Below are 18,069 nucleotides of genomic sequence, written 5' to 3' on the forward strand. Positions count from 1 at the left end.
AATATGTTTTTTTATGCATCATTAGCACTCTAAACACAAATATTCCTATAATTGGTACTATCAATAATGATTCAACATAATTTTTTACAATATTATAAATATTGAAATGAAAATTTCAAGTGCAACTCAATAATAAGTCATTCCTCTCTTTTAAAGGAGAAAATTTATGGATATTAATTGTAGCATCAAAATGAAGGTTGTCCTAAGTGCAACACAACATATATGAGATGTTGAGGAAAAGTACATACTTCAAACCGATGATAATGTTAATCGACAAACATCAACACAAGTTGATTGGTCATAAGAAGACATAGAAGTATTGGGAAAAATTCATTTTGTTATTACATGTACGGTATTTTCAAGAATTATGAATGCTACTTCAGTCAAGGAAGCTTAGGATACGTTGAAAAATGAAAACACTAAAAATAGTTAAACTTTAGTTTCTTAGATTTGAATTTGAGAATTTGAAGACGAAAGATGGAGAAACAATTTAGGATAACTCTTCCATAGTAATAAAATTGGTGAATGAGCTAAAGTCAAGTGGAGAAAACATGACAGATCAACGAGTCGTAGAAAAAGTGTTGATCAGTTTGTCAAAGAAAATGGATATGGTAGTAACTGTGATAAAAAAAAATCAAAAGATCTCACGCAGTTAACTATCTTAGAACTCATTGGTTCTATTCAAATTCATAAAGATAGGATGACTAGAAGAAATGCAAGATCTATTGAAGGTGCATTTCAATCAAAATACAAACCTTCTTCATTCAAAAGATGCAATAGAAAAGGTGGTAAAAAAATAAAATTATCCAATCAATTCTAGAGAAGCAGATACGAAAGATAAATTTACTCGTAGAATTTGCAAAAAAATTAACCCCGAAGAAAAAAATTGTTGGCATAAGGGAAAATCTCATTGAAATTTCTGTTGGAATCTGGTAAGCTAAGTGTCGGATAGATAAAGCTCCCGAAGAACTAGACAAGAGTAGCCTTCCCGCGATGTTGTACTTGGTGTCAATTGATATGTCAAAATAGATTGGATTTTGAACACTTTTCTTGTAATAATGTTGACAGAACTGCATGTGTCGACAAAGACTCTTCGAACTTTGTAGTTTGTTATCATCATCTCTATTACTACAACATCAACATGCCATTCGTCCCGCTTATTCTTTAAATCACCAAAGTAAAAGCCTGATCACACCTCTTTCATTCTTTCCAGACTGACGACTTCTCTTTTTCTTTTAAGCCGTGATCCTCCTCCTACTATGACGTATATAACTTCCTGAGGAACACATCCTTTAATTTTCTTTTCATTTCTTGAGTATCCCGTATATTTTTTTAAGGAAACGATCCAGCTTACCGCTTTCAGCCATTTTTTCAACTGCCTACAATCTTCCGTATCACGCCCTTCACTTTTATGGAAATCGTAGTATGTACCTTGCTTTGGCTGGGTATTGCCTTAAGTTTCGGTGGGTACTGGATTTGTACCTTATTAGCTTAAACCCAGAAGATCATTTCGTTTCTAGGGGCGTTAAAGATGACATGTGGCTTCTCACTTAGATCCCGATGCGTTTACTTATTTTTATCCTTGTGCTCTCCATCTTTTGATGATTTGTCATTATTCGGGACTGGTTGACCTTTGAGCAGGGGGTTTGGTTTGTGCTCGTCCAATGAGTGTAACTCTTTTCTCTCTTTATTAGCTCTTGAAAATCCTTAGGTCTGGAGGTAATGATGCTCTTCTACAAGGCGCGACTACATCAATTGCTAGCGATGGCATCTATAGTTCCTCTGATGTTGAATTCCTTTTTCTGGATGGCCAAGGCTTGAAAATGCTCAATGAATTGGGCTAGAGTTGTTGGTCCCGTATAACGTGACAAGGTTAGTTCCAAGGGGGGGGATAGGAACTATTTAAAATTTTGTCCGTTAAGGCTGACTTCTTTTCTTTAAGAAAAGGTTTACACAGCGGCGCTAAGTAGTTTTAAGACACAAGCTTAGTCAACTGGTGACTAAGACTGCTTCTTTCCTTGAGTCAGGAGATAGCACTTAAGTCTATTCCTGAACTCAGCTTCTTAGTGCACTCAACTCAGCGTGAGTTCGTTACTTAGTCAGTTTTATAGCAAGCAATATATAAAGGAGTTTAAAGGTTAGAAATATGTTACTAAGTAGACATATCCTAGTTCGGCCTCTCCGCCTACGTCCAGTCCCCGGAACTCGTTCTGAGCTTTTTGAATCCTCTACTGAGCTCTTTAAAGGTAGAGCACGAAACCTTTTACAACAGAAGCTGAGTATACAAGAGTACCTTCCTCTATTCCTCTACTCACTCCTATAACTACCGTTGAGTACTATAACCGAGTACTCAGCTTCTCCTTTCTATTCTTCTAGAAATGATAAGTGTTTGTCCTAAACAACAATTGCTAAGACACTTTAGATGAATGAAATCACTCTAGACTTTTACACAATGATTGGAATTGGTGTAAGATTTGCTTTGCTTTTCTCATAGAACTTCAAGTATGAATTTGGTCAGCGTTTCGACTTGATTGAAGATCTGCATCGAATGAAGCATTTGAGAGGCCTATTTATAGTGACACTTCAAGCACCGATGATTTCGAATTTCGAAATAACCGTTGGAGTCAAACGGCTTCCTGTCGCTTTCACTCAGTACGTGCTCAATGTCTTCGGCCAATCATATTCTTGTATCTTCTGTCTTCGCCAGTGCTTAGCAGCTTTTCGTCAGATGAAACAGAACATTCCTACATTTATGGCAAAGTCTTCCAGATAGCTTCCTGCGCCTTCTGAGCTTTACCCAAAGTAGAAATACTTAGTCTCCAAGTTCATTCTGTTCTGCCGCTGACCTGACAACCTTGTCGCTCAACTCAGCAGCTTCACTTTGAAGCAATTGGTAGAAGGCTTCTCGATCCTTCTTGTTGCTGGGCTAACGCCTTACTCAGTACGACGGCGTTTTGAGTCTTCTTGGGCCGTGAGGCTTTGATCTGTTGACTTGGGCTTGACTTCCTCTTTTGGGCCTTTGGGCCATTTATCTTAATGTCTTATAAATCAAATAACTCAACATTGAACAAACACATTAGTATGAATAAATCAAAGCATTTAAATTTAATGTGTTGGAATATTTTTATCATTCACATAAATAATTATGTCAAATCAAAATCATGTGGAAAGGTGTTTCAACAAACTCCCCCATTTTGATGTTGGAAAAAATATTCAATAAGGAACTCAGTGTTGAGCTCCCCCATGATGATTGACCTATTCTTAACTTCTTAAGATCTCCCCCGTAAGGGTTGAGCCGCTGACTTAGTTTTACTTTAAACATTTTAAGGTTAAATCAAGTAAGTCTAACGTCAGTGTTCAGAGTTAGGTCAGTTCTTGGACCAGGCTTATTTCACTCAGTTTCGATACAAAGTTAAGCGGAAGATTAAGTTCGAATATTGGAGTTGACTGAGTGAGTTAATTGAGGCTGAGTAATTTTACTCAGTGGCCAAGTATGTGATTAATTCAATGTTTGTCAATCCTTAGATCCTTTGTTCAATTAAGACATTATGAGACAAGTTGTGAATTTAGATCAACACAGCAGATAGGCGTTAAAGCGAAGAAAATTAAATAACAAGGTTGATTGAAGATACGTTTATATTGATATTTAGCACACAACACAACATAAGCAAGTAAGCAAGATAACACAACAACAAAACAAAAAAGAAAAAACTATCGCCTAATGTTGAAGGAGACTTGGTTAGGCTTGGACTTGTTTTGTTGCTGAGGTTGAGTGCTAGGGGGCTTTGGTTGAGTGCTAGGGGGGACAACTGACGAAGTGGAAGTGGAACCATGATGTTGGTTCTTTTGCTGAGTTCCAGCTGGATGTTTATCTTTGCTTTTCTCCCCCTTTTTGCCAATATCAACGGGCTGAGGGACAGCTGCATAAAACTTCCCTTGCTCAACAGCATGAGTCAGTAGAGTGGAATACTGCTGGATTTGAGTCGTACTGTGCTTGAGCCCGTCAAAGACCTTGATCCCACTATTCATGTTGGACGCCGGAATGTCCATATAGGAACTAATGACGCTGAGTATAAACTGAAGGGACTTACCCATCCAGCTCATGGTGTCCGTCATCATGGCGTAAGATTGATGGTACATTTTGAGCAGGCCAGCGTCATAGTGGTGTCATTGGTTAGACTGATGTGTGACATGATCATAGGTGGCCTTGGCAAGTTGAAAAATTTCAGATGTCTTGGCCTGTTCAGTGTGCATCTCTTCTCTTGATAAATTCAGCATGCGAAGTGATTCAACAATTTGCTCGATTGTGCATTGAGATGTAGAGCCAACTAATTCTCGAGTTGTGGTCAACTCAGTTTGGACTTGAGTAAGTTGAGCTGATGTAGCCACATCAGAGTTGGCGGCAATTAAGGCATTGAGTTTTCCTTCAATTGTGTCCATATGTTGCACCATATGCAAGTGAAGGTTTGCCATTTTGGTAGCGAACTCTTGCTTTGGCTGTTGAGCTACCATTTCAGTCAGCACACATAAGAGCTCTTTGAGCCCTTTGAGTTTAGTGAGGAGTTGAGTAAGGGTGCTCAGTTGTGTAGGCTCCGCTGAACTGTGCTCAGTTTCAGTTCCATGAGTACTCTGTATTTTTATGCGATGAGTTCTTGGGCTGCTTGGAAGATTCGTTTCCCAGTCTGGGAAGAAGTCAAGAACTGCAGAGGGTCATTTTGAGAAGTTTCAGGAACTGAGCTTTGGTTGGCTGCAGGTGGTTGGTCATTTGAGTGCACACCAGTAGTAGAGGTGTCCTTTGGATTAGGTGAGGGGTGAACAATCTGAGTGGCAGACGGAGTGACTGGGTCAGCTGCAGGAGTTGAAACATTCTCTAGCTGGTCAAGATGAGAGTTGAGTGATGCCATAGCATTGTCTACCTGCTCAGTGTCAGTCGGGAGCTGAACATTGACTTGAGGAGGAGTCAGCTTGAGATTGTCCTGAGCAGGAGATTTCTCTTGTGTATGTTCCTTCTCTTGAACAGCGGGTTCATCGAGCACTTGCTTTGAGGAGCTAGTAGCAGCGGTGTCGGTAGACTTGGCATGTTCCTGACCACGAGGAACAGAGGCTTGTTTTTCCTTGAGTGATGAGGGCTTGGAAATGGGTTTAGAGAAAAAATTGAAGTCCAAGTCAGTCAAGCTTACGATGGGTTCATGGAGAGGTGAGTCATCCAGTATATCAAACACTTGAGGTTTGTTTGCCTTCTTTTTGTATCGTTTATCACTGCCATCTTGAGAAGGGTTGGAGGATGGAAGTAGATCAGATGACTCAAGCTGAGTTTGCTCAGGTTCTGTAGTTGTGGTGTCAACAGTTGACTCATCTCTTGGCTCAGTAGCTGGATTCTTCATCTGCTCAGCGGAGACAGATTGCTTTCGTTGAGTGTCTGAAGGTGGAGTTTGTTCAGCAGATTCCTGAGTTCGCAGAAAGAAGGAATCTTTTGGTACTGATACATCCAGAGGAATTGCATCCAACGGTGTAACTTCAGAAACCCTCTTCCTCTTTAGGGGTGACTCAGTGTTCTCATGTTCATCCTCAACTTCTTGAACTATGGCAGGTCGCTTTTGGGCAGCTTTGGTAGGTTGAGGCTTCTTTTTGATTGACTCAGCGGGAGATGGGTCAGCCATAATAAATTTTAGGCGTTTGACAGTTTGGAGTGTGGGTGCTGCCTTTCTCTTCTTTCCTTTACCAGTCGGCTCAGCTTCCTCTTCAGCTTCAGTTACCGCATCCTTTCCCTTCTTTGATTTAAAAGGAAGAGTGTGTGCAAGTTTAGTGTGGTCCTCAATGGTGATTTCCGTCCCTAATATGCTTTCCTCATTCTTAAAGCTGATTCTATAATCTCTAAGGATTTCGGTGATGAGTGAGCCCATTCGAAGTGCTCCAGTGCTTCGTTGCATAGCCCCGATCAGGAATACAAGCATGTTCAGGGGTTTGTAGTTGAGCATATGCCATAAGAAGCATTGCTCAAAGTTGGAGGCAGAGGATGTGGAGTTGACCTTTGGATAGATGTAGTTGGTCAGTAGGTAGTGGGCGTGCCTCTGATGCTGAGTAAGCGAAGTGCAAGAGACTTCCCCTACATGCCCTTCAGGTTTACAAAAAGTAGCTGTGTACTTAACCTTCTTGTAGTCATTTGTTCTTCTCAGCTCAGCTCCTTCGTCCTTCAAGTCTAGAAGGATGCTTAGATATGAACGGTCGATGATGATTTGCTTCTTGTTGATGTAAGTGACCATAAAGTCAGTGTCGTTAGCGGCAACCAGCAGAATTGAGTAGAACTCAGTTACAAGCCTTGGGTAGGTCAGCCCGTTTAGGGAGAATAGTTTGGTCCATCCGTTCTTGGATATCCAGTCACTGTAAGGTTTCACAGTTTCTACGAAGCTTTTTGAGAACCATCGTGAAGCTATAACGTCTAAGCCTTCAACGTTGGAGTATACGGATCGAAAGGTTCTCTCCTCAGTCTCCTCAGTTTTCTTGCCCTTGTCCTTCTTCTTTTTCTTAGAAGGAGTTGAGTGCTCAGTGTGAGGATCAACGCCAAGAATGCTGACCTAGTCCATGGGTTGGTCATGCTGACCATGTCCAGTATGAGCCTCATCATCTGGAGTATCAACATATTGTTGCTCAGGTGGGGAGCCAGGATTAATGTCTGAGCGATTGTCCTCATATTGGTCATCAGAGAGATTCTGGGAATCAGACATGGTGTTCTTGAGAGTTTCTTTAAAAAGATTTGAATTTCAGAAGTTTAGAGAGAATGAAGGTTTGAGTGCGAATTTCAAGCGTAGAGAGTGAATAGTGAGAAAACGTTCACTATTTATAGACGATGAATGATGACTTGATATGTTGGATGGAACGGTGGGTATTTGAACCATCGAAAGTCAGTTATTACTGACATTAATTTCGAGAAACAGCGCGTGCTATTACTAATGATGACGCTTACGTCATCCTAGAGGCTACTTAATGTGCGTGCTAGTATTAATTCCACAACGGATCTTTTACTCAGTGTTAAGAATTCTAAACGTTTAATGTTCTGAGTAGTCAGTTCTACGCAAAGGAATTATTCATGTGCTTAGTAGCTCAGCTTGAGATAACCACTCAGCGTGTATATCTACTCAGCATGTAATAGACATTGATTTAGCATAAATCACTCAGCATGGTAATCAACTCAGCATGCATATATCACATATTATACTTGGAATTTATTGAAGAGGATTAAACATACCAATGGCTTCTCTAAGTATGTTGAATTTCTCACGAGCCAGTGGCTTTGTGAAGATATCAGCAAGCTGCTCATCCGTTGGGACATAGGTCAGCTTTATCTCTCCCTTGAGTACATGATCTCTGATGAAGTGATGTCTTATGCTGACGTGCTTCATCCTACTGTGCTGGATTGGGTTCTTTGATAGGTCAATGGCACTCTTGTTGTCACATTTGACTTCAATTGTTTTAGTCTGAACGCCATAATCTTCTAGCTGTTGCTTAATCCAAAGGACTTGAGCAACACAGCTTCCAGCAGCAATGTACTCAGCTTCAGTGGTTGATAGGGCTACTGACAACTGCTTCTTACTAAACCAAGACACAAGACAGCTTCCAAGGAAGTGACATCCTCCTGAGGTGCTCTTTCGTTCAAGCTTGTCTCGTCCGTAGTCAGCGTCAGTGTATCCAATGAGTGTGAAATTATAAGTATTGGGATACCATAAACATGCATTCACTGAGCCTTGCAAATATCTAAGGATTCTTTTTACAGCTATGTAATGAGATTCCTTAGGGTTAGATTGATATCTAGCACAATAACATACTGAGAACTGAATGTCCGGCCTACTAGCAGTTAAGTAGAGTAGAGAGCCAATCATACCTCGGTACAGTTTGCTGTCTACTGACTTACATTTTCGTCAGCGCAAAGGACAGTGTCAGTGCCCATAGGAGTAGATATTGACTTGCAGTTTTCAAGTTCATACTTCTTCAATATCTCCTTAGCATACTTAGTTTGACTGATGAAGATGCCATTTTTCCCTTGTTTGATTTGAAGTCCAAGGAAGAAGATGAGTTCTCCCATCATCGACATTTCAAACTCAGTATGCATCTGCTTACTAAATTCCTTGCACATGGACTTGTTAGTGGCACCAAAAATAATGTCATCAACATATATCTGAGCCAGTAGGGTATCTTTACCATTCCTCTTAATGAATAAGGTTGTATCAGATTTACCTCTGACATAATTTCTAGTCAGCAGGAAACTGGTCAGCCTCTCATACCAAGCACATGGTGCTTGCTTGAGACCATACAGAGCCTTTTTGAGTTTATAAACATGGTTTGGGAACTTGGGATCCTCAAACCCTGGAGGCTGATTAACATAGACTTCCTCGTTTATAACTCCATTAAGGAATGCACTCTTAACATCCATTTGAAATAATTTAAAGTTCATATAACTTGCATATGCACATAAAATTCTTATAGCCTCTAGCCTTTCCACTGGGGCGAAGGTCTCACCATAGTCAATACCTTCTTGCTGACTATAGCCCTGAGATACTAGTCTTGCTTTGTTCCTGACCACGTTCCCTTGTTCATCTAGCTTGTTGCGGAAGACCCATCTTGTTCCTATGGTCTTCTGGCTTCTTGGATTTGGCACTAAGTCCCATACTTCATTTCTTCTGAACTGATCAAGTTCTTCTTGCATTGCACTCATCCAGAACTCATCGTGCTCAGCTTCAGAGAAGTTCTTTGGTTCCTGAACTGAAACGAATGCTACGTTGCTGAGGTATCTCTTGAGTTGATTTCTTGTCATCAGGGTGTTTTCAGCAGAATCAAGAATAGCACTCTCTGAGTGTCCTCTTGGAATTCTGATCTCTTTTGGTAGAGTGATCTCTTGAGCTGGTTGTGTTTCAACAATCTCTGCAGGTATAGATTGGTCAGTGAAAACAATTTGAGTTTCGCTTTTACCTTTGGTCAGCCCTTGAGGTAGTGACTCAACGGCTGTTTCTTAGTCAGCGGGTGCTGAGTATGGATCATCCTCAGTCAGATGCTTATCTTTTCCTGTAGGGTTAGTTTCATCGAACTCAACGTGTACTGACTCTTCTAAGACCTGAGTTCGTTTATTGAAAACTCTGTATGCTTTGCTGTTTGTTGAGTAGCCTAAAAAGATAGCTTCATCAGCTTTTGAATCAAACTTAGTAAGGCTGTCTTTAGTATTTAGAATAAAACATTTACAGCAGAAGGCACGAAAGTATCCAATGTTGGGCTTTCGTCCTTTCCAAAGTTCGTAGGGAGTCTTCTTTAATATGGGTATGACTAGAGCCCTATTAAGTATGTAGCAAGCTGTGTTGACAGCTTCTCCCCAAAAGTACTTTGGAAGCCTATGCTCACTCAGCATTGTCCTGGCTATTTCAACCAAGGTTCTGTTTTTCCTTTCAACAACCCCATTCTGTTGAGGCGTTCTAGGAGCAGAGAAATTATGGTCAATGCCGCTGGCTTCACAGAATTCAACAAACTGTTGGTTTTTGAATTCTCCACCATTATCACTTCGGATGTGAGCTAACTTTAGGTCTTTATCATTTTCAAGTTTTCTTACTAATGTTGAAAATGTCTCAAAGGTTTCATCCTTGCTACTCAGCAAGATGACCCAAGTGTACCGAGAAAATTCATCTACAATGAACAAGGAAAATCTCCTACCACCCAAGCTCAGCGGCTGGACTGGTCCGAAGAGATCCAAGTGTAGCAACTCAAGTGGACGCTTGGTTGAGACAATGTTTTTACTATAAAAAGATGTTTTAGTTTGTTTTCTAGCCTGACAAGCATAGCATAATTGATCCTTTTCGAACTTAAGTTCTGGCAGTCCCTCAACTAATTGCTTTCTTGCTAATTTGGCCAGGAGGTCCATGCTTACATGACCAAGTCTCCTGTGCCATAGCCAGGAATTTTCTTCCTTTAACACTAAGCATACATTTTTTGAAAATTTCTTTTCCAAATTCAGCATAAAGACATTATCAATACGAGGGGCAGTTAAAATCAATTCATTTGTTTTTCCCTCAAGTATTTTACATCCAGTGTTATCAAATATAACCTTTCTCCCGTTATCACATAGCTGAGCTACGCTGAGTAAGTTATATTTAAGTCCACTGACTCAATAGTAGGATTACCACCAACGGTTCCTGACCCTACTATCTTACCCTTTTTTTTGTCTTCAAAACTTACGCTTCCACCTCGTTTACGCACAAATGTGATGAATTGAGTTTCATCACCCGTCATATGCCTCGAGCATGCGCTGTCAATGTACCACATTTTTTACTTCTCAGCACACCTCAGGCTTACCTGCAATATAGCTAGTTATCTTTAGGTACCCAAGTCTTTTTGGGTCCTTGTTTGTTAGGCTCAGCAGGTAAAGCATCATATTTAATCTTATGACGACACACTTGGACAGTGTGTCCACTTTTCCCACAGAAGTCACAGCTAACCTTCCGTTTGGGATATCTCACTAACTAGTCAGCACCCCAGTGCTGAGCATGCCAGCACACCTTTGTGGTGTGTCCTTTCTTCCCACAGAAGTCACACTGGACATTCCACTGAGGATTCCATCTCCGCTGACCAGTACTTCGGTACTGAGTGTTCAGAGGAATATTTCTTTTATTCAGAATCTTGAGTTGATTCTGAATAGATGTGATGTCCTTTCTCAGTTTCTTAGAATCTGATTGGACCTCTAAGACAAACTTGTGCACAGTTTCTACGTTGCTATGCAAAGTTGAGTTGTCTTGGAGAAGATATCGAAGGTCACTCAGTTTGACCTCTTCGATCTCGTCACATCGCCTGCTGAGTGCTCTAACCTTCTTGTTACACTTTTTGATAAGTGTGTAGAGATCACTCAGGGCATTTACCATTTCATTTCTGAGCAGGGGTAGTGATATTACCTCAGTTGAGTGTGCCTCATCGTCAGATGCAATGGAGGGGCCAGCATGCTCAGAAACACAAGGCTCAGCAAGCTCATCTGCCATGAAGCAGATCTTTGCTGACTCAGTGGCATCAGCTCTTGATGATGATGACTCATCACTATCACTCTAGGTTTCCACCATTGCCTTCTTGATGTTCTTCTTTTCCTTCCTCAAGGTAGGACAGCTTGATTTGATATGGCCAGTTTGATGACATTCAAAGCATGTGATGGGCTTTAAGCTGTCCTTTTTGTACTTGCTGTCGCTAGACTCTGCTTTGTACTTGTCAAACTTCTTGTAAGGCTTCTTGGAATATTTATCATTCTTTTTGAACAACCTTTTCATTTTTCTAGTGAACATGGCCATCTCTTCATCGTCTGTTGAGCTCCCATCAGTGGAGTCAGCTTTCATGAAAAGAGACTTTTGCTTCTTGTCCTCAGACTTCTCCTTCACCTCAAAATTCTTCGTTGAGATCTCATGGGTCAGCAGAGATCCAATGAGTTCATCATACTTGTAGGTGGTCAAGTCTTGAGCTTCCTCAACAGCAGTTTTCTTGGCTTGCCAGCTTTTGGGAAGGCTCCTCAGTATCTTCTTGACTTGCTCTTCCTCAGTAAAGATCTTTCCAAGTCTTTTGAGCTCGTTGATTATGTTTGTGAATCTTGAGTTCATTTTAGAGATTCCTTCATCATCGTTCATTTCAAAAAGCTCGTACAACCTCATGTGCTGGTTCACCTTGGACTCCTTAACTTTGTTGGTTCCTTCATAGGTGACCTTCAGTTTCTTCCAGATTTCCTGCGCTGACTCACAACCTGAAATCTTGTTGTACTCTGCAGCATCTAACACACAGTGAAGCATGTTTATAGCCGAAGCATGATTTTGTAGCTTCTTGAGGTCATCTTCTGTCCACTTAGCCTCAGCTTTGACAACCGTTTGACCGTCAACAGTTTCAACAGGAACAAATGGGCCTTGGACTATAGAAAGCCATGCACTCAAATTTGTTGCCTGAATGAAATTTTTCATTCTGTTCTTGCAAAAGGTGTAGTTAGACCCGAAGAACAGAGGAGGCCGAGTAATGGACAGTCCCTCAGGAAGAATTTGAGTTGTCTAATTTCCTGGGAGGAAACGAGTGCTGTTCTCAGCCATTGTGGGGATCAGCTCAAGATAGTTATTGTTGGTCCCTGGTAATTAGTTCCAAGGGGGGGGGGTTAGCAACTAATATAACTTTTTCAATGTTTTAATTAAGCTGACTAGAAGTTATTTTGAGAGTTTATTAACTCAGCTTTTGGTCAGCTTGGTGAGATATATTTCAAGACAGCTTTAGTTAGATGTTGACTAAAGTTGTTTTCTTGTGAGTTAAGAATTGACACTCTTGGAGGTCAGCTTCTAACTCAGCACCACCTATTTACTCAAGGTCAGCTTAGGCAATTTATATGCTGAGTAAATATAGCAAACAACACATACAATATAAGAGAGAGTTCAGAGATTACTCAGTATCACTTATCCTGGTTCGGCCTCTCTGCCTACGTCCAGTCCCCAGAGCCCTCCGGGCTTTTTGAATCCAATACTGAGCTCTTTAACGGTAGAGCACAAACCAATTACAAGGCAGTTGAATATGCAAGAGTACCTTTCTCTATTCGTCTACTCAACTCCTACTAAGTGCTACAACCCAGCACCTAGATTTCTCTACCACTGAATGCTTACAACCAGGCACTCAGCTTAACACTCTCAATATTCCTATTGATCACGAAACTTGTTCTTTTTATACTAAAGAACACTTTAGATGATTACACAACAATCAATCTAGCATTTACATAAAGAATAGAAAAATTGGTGTAAGATCTTTTTGTATTTGAGTGCTTTCAAGATTTTCTCTCTTTGTATTTTTCACTTGATGCTTCAGTGATGATCCAAGGTTCTTCATTGTCCTTTTATAGAAGGAAATTGCAGATTTGGATCCTTTGAATTGTTGTTACCGTTAACACCAAAACGGCTGTTTTGGGGAACAATTTCTGGTCAGCTTCAGACTGTTCCGCCATTCCCTTTCTCTGTTTTCTTCAGGCGTCAGGTTTGTCTTCTTGCGTTTGGCTTGTCTTTTTGTGCCAGTTGTCTTTTACCAATAATCCAATGACCCATGTCTCTTGGAATTAGTCTTTTGTGTGTCTTCGAGGTTCCAATTATTGGTGCAGAAGATTGGCAGACTTTGTCCTTTAGTGAACGGATGCTTCATGCTGTCCTGACTGTCACTCAGCTTTATATTTGGATGTTCAACTTCTGAGCTGAGTTCCTTCTTGGTCAGCTCCGTTCTGTTTAACCGCTTCTGAAGAAATCTTTAACTTTAGTCAGCTTCGTTTTGCTTCTGAGTTCTACTCCACTCCGCTTACATTGAGTTTCCGTTTTGCTCAGCTTTGCTTGTGCTGACTTTTGTCCTGTCTTTACTTTATATATATATATGCTTGCACTCAATATTGAACAAACACATTAGTACAATTAAATCAAAGCATTTAAATTTAATTGCCTCTTAATCATGGATGATTTTGTCAAATCAAAATCTTGTGGAAAGGTGTTTCAACAGTTATATCTTGCTCAGTGAGCTTTTAAGCTCCGATACCACTTGTTGGTCCCGTATAACGTGACAAGGTTAGTTCCAAGGGGGGGGATAGGAACTATTTAAAATTTTGTTCGTTAAGGCTGACTTCTTTTCTTTAAGAAAAGGTTTACACAGCGGCGCTAAGTAGTTTTAAGACACAAGCTTAGTCAACTGGTGACTAAGACTGCTTCTTTCTTTGAGTCAGGAGATAACACTTAAGTCTATTCCTGAACTCAGCTTCTTAGTGCACTCAACTCAACGTGAGTTTGTTACTTAGTCAGTTTTATAGCAAGCAATATATAAAGGAGTTTAAAGGTTAGAAATATGTTACTCAGCAGACATATCCTGGTTCGGCCTCTCCACCTACGTCCAGTCCCCGGAACTCGTTCCGAGCTTTTTGAATCCTCTACTGAGCTCTTTAAAGGTAGAGCACGAATCCTTTTACAACAGAAGCTGAGTATACAAGAGTACCTTCCTCTATTCCTCTACTCACTCCTATAACTACCGCTGAGTACTATAACCGAGTACTCAACTTCTCCTTTCTATTCTTCTAGAAATGATAAGTGTTTGTCCTAAACAACAATTGCTAAGACACTTTAGATGAATGAAATCACTCTAGACTTTTACACAATAATTGGAATTGGTGTAAGATTTGCTTTGCTTTTCTCACAGAACTTCAAGTATGAATTTAGTCAGCGTTTCGACTTGATTGAAGATCTGCATCGAATGAAGCATTTGAGAGGCCTATTTATAGTGACACATCAAGCACCAGTGGTTTCGAATTTCAAAATAACCGTTGGAGTCAAACGGCTTCTTATCGCTTTCACTCAGTACGTGCTCAACGTCTTCGGCCAATCATATTCTTGTATCTTCTGTCTTCGCCAGTGCTCAGCAGCTTTTCGTCAGATGAAACAGTATGTTCCTACATTTATGGCAAAGTCTTCCAGACAGCTTCCTGCGCCTTCTGAGCTTTACCCAAAGTAGAAATACTTGGTCTCCAAGTTCATTCTGTTCTGCCGCTGACCTGACAACCTTGTCGCTCAACTCAGCAGCTTCACTTTGAAGCAATTGGTATAAGGCTTCTCGATCCTTCTTGTTGCTGGGCTAACGCCTTACTCAGTACGACGGCGTTTTGAGTCTTCTTGGGGCGTGAGGCTTTGATCTGTTGACTTGGGCTTGACTTCCTCTTTTGGGCCTTTGGGCCATTTATCTTAATGTCTTATAAATCAAATAACTCAACATTGAACAAACACATTAGTATGAATAAATCAAAGCATTTAAATTTAATGTGTTGGAATATTTTTATCATTCACATAAATAATTTTGTCAAATCAAAATCATGTGGAAAGGTGTTTCAACAAGAGTTTCCTCTTCGGCTTGGAGCATTCTGTTTAAGTCTTGCATCATTTTTCCCTCAGGGATGGAGGTCACGAAATGATCTGTAAATAGACCTTGGAAGGAGTTGTTCATACCAAAAGGCCGTCAAATCTTTCAAGGTTGTGGAAAAAAGATGACAGAGAACGACATCAGTAGCTGTTGTTGCTCCTATAATTATTCTAAATTTTAAACATGATTGTTTGGATCTCTAGTGCCTCCATATTGACTGAAAGTGGGGATCCGAAATCCTCGGGGCATTGCTTGGCGTTGGGATAAATTACATCAATAGTACCTGAATTATACCCCAATTCAGACTTTGGTACTTAAATTACATTTTGTTAAAAAAAACTATACCTGAATTAACGATGACTTGACATTTTAGTACGTTTTACCGGTCACTTACTGTCAAACGTGAATGTTGACCAATTTTAATTAAAATTTGGGACCCACAAACACTCAAATAACATAAAAATTACAATATTACCATCTCATTCCTTCTTCCTCTCTTCCATTTCTTCTCTCCAATTTTTTTCTTTCTCCCAAATTTTAATTAAAATTCATTTTCAGAAAAAAAAAATTGAAGACACAAATAAAGAAAATTAGTTTTCACTCATTTGAATCTCTCTCCCTTCTTATCTCTCTCTTTCTGTTTTTCTCTTCTCAAATATGTTTCTCTCTCTTTCCCATCCTTGGCTATTCTCTCTCCTCAAATATGTTTCTCTGTATTACTGCTGTTGGAAATGCCACATCCAATGCCTCAAATATTATGCCATTTCTATCCTACTAAACTCATTATTAATTAAATTGAGAGAAACAGATGCCTAGAGAGAGAGAGAGAGAGAGAGAGAGGAAGAAAGAGATACAAATCCTGCACCTTGTACTTGATTATCACCAGACTCTTTTTTTCCTCTTCCTTCTATCTCTATCAATCCCCATATATATTATTCTATTTAATCGCTTTAATTCAAAATGCTCGCACGGAAACATAAATCTATTAGAGAGGAAGCACGAACATTGACGAGAGAGTTGAGAAAAATTCCTAATTAATTAATTATTCATTCCTGATGTGAAAATATTTGAAAAGAAAGGAAGCAAGTCGAGGAGGGAAACGAACTGCAATCAGATTGTAGAGTTGAGAGAAAGAGCACGCTGACGGAGGGACTGCTCATCCTTGAAAGACCTGGACTGCTCATCGTTAGACCTCTTCCTCTATCTTGTCGGTCTATTATCAACTGTGGAATTCATCAATGAATCCATGAATTCTTTTTATTGCCCATATTTGTAGTTAATTAATTGAGTTAAAATTGTTTATAGAGTTATTCTCATACAGATCTTGAGAGAGAGAAAATGGAGGGGAGAAGAAATGGAAGTGTAGAAAAAATTGAAGAGAAAGAAATATGGGAAAAAGAAAAAATGGAAGAGAGAGAATGAAGGTGGTGAAAAAATTTGGTCAATTTTTATTAAAATAGGTCAACTTTCGTGTTGATTGGTAGTCACTAGTAAAATAGATTAAATTGTCCGGTCATCGCTAGTTCATGTATATTTTTGTAACAAAATGTAATTTAGGTACCAAAGTGTGAATTGAGATATAATTCAGGTACCATTGGTGTAATTTACTCTTGGCGCTGGATTTCAAAGGACAAAGGCGTATATATATATATATATATATATATATATATATATATATATATATATATATATTAAGGCTAAAGTCCTAATGTATATATTGTGTGTATCTTTGTTTTCCCAGCCTTCCCTTCAGATGATTTCATACATCTCCTTCTTACTAATGGGCCAATCCCCGTCCTCATCTTTTGGTATGCTCTTCTCTCCATATCTCATATAGGGTGACCTACGCTTGTTGGGAGGTTGCCTTTTGCTTTCATTTCTTTCCTTCGGGTGACGTCGTGGCCTTTCTCTTGAAGCCTCAAAATCTTCTCTTCGTTTGGATGGACTATATGATCTGGACCGCCTTCTTATTGGGGATGGGCTTCATACGTACCTTTCAGATGGATGATGACTAGATTCTCCGATGTTGGTTGGATTATTCTTCATGATCTCTTCTGCCTTTTTTAGTTTCTTCTTTAATTCAGCCATTTCTATCACGTGTGCTACCTTGATGTCATCCATCTATTTTTTAATTTCATCTAGATTTTGGCAGAATCAACCGGTGATTTCATCAACTAACCTCTGGCCTTGAGGCTCTAGGTGTCCCTGGTGTCCAGATTCTGGATCAAATTATTCCCTATCTTCTCTATGGATTTCAGATCGGGTAGGCCCGTTGTGAGTGTGATATCCTGCTGGAAACATTTTTTTAAGTTATGTGTTTTGTTCAATGCATGCTCACCACACCAATGATAACTTTGTCTCTGAAGAACCCTTCGTGTCCTTCTTCAATTCACCTATAAGACAGAACATACAGTCAAAGAGCGGTCGGAATTCGACGAACCTGCTCCGTTACCTAAGTAAGCAAGGGTTTGAAGGGTTGAAGGCAATGGAGTAGTGTGAAGTAGTGATGTTAACGTACCTGTTAGGATTTGTCATACCTATCTATTTATACTGTTCCCGTCGATCCCTCATTGAATTCTTCATTTATTAGGAATCCTTCTTCTATTAGGAGAAGTATTTCTTTAGGAGGAGTCTTCTACTAGGAGGCGTCTTCTGGACGACCTCAACTAGCTGGCAGGATGGTTTTCCTTTATGGAAAACGGTTCTTAGAAGTCCGCTGTATTCGAAAGTCCTCGTTTTCCATGTGGCCGCTGGATTTGAAGGCTCTCAATACTCCACGTGTCAATGTTTATTTCTTACGGTATGAGCAGATAAATAATGTCTTAGAACTAGGGTAAATTTACTTGATTTCGTTTGCAGTTTATGTCGAAATAATCACAATCAGAAGTTAAATAATAAGTAAACAACCTGGTTACCAAATTTTTTGTCTGGGTTGCAGAATCTGAATTCTATTTTGTTGTAGCTAAGTCATACAAAGCACACATTAGATTGAGATTTTGAATATAATTAGATGTATAAATATTTGGTATATCATGTATTTCCATCATAATTATTTAACCATTATTGGGGATGAGTGTTGTTTTAAGATGCTTTCATTTTTCTATTATATATATGTTTTTCTTTTATCTAGTGTGCAATGACGCTTTGCAACTA

Source organism: Euphorbia lathyris, chromosome 5 (assembly GCF_963576675.1).
Source record: "Euphorbia lathyris chromosome 5, ddEupLath1.1, whole genome shotgun sequence".
Classification (NCBI taxonomy): Eukaryota; Viridiplantae; Streptophyta; class Magnoliopsida; order Malpighiales; family Euphorbiaceae; genus Euphorbia; species Euphorbia lathyris.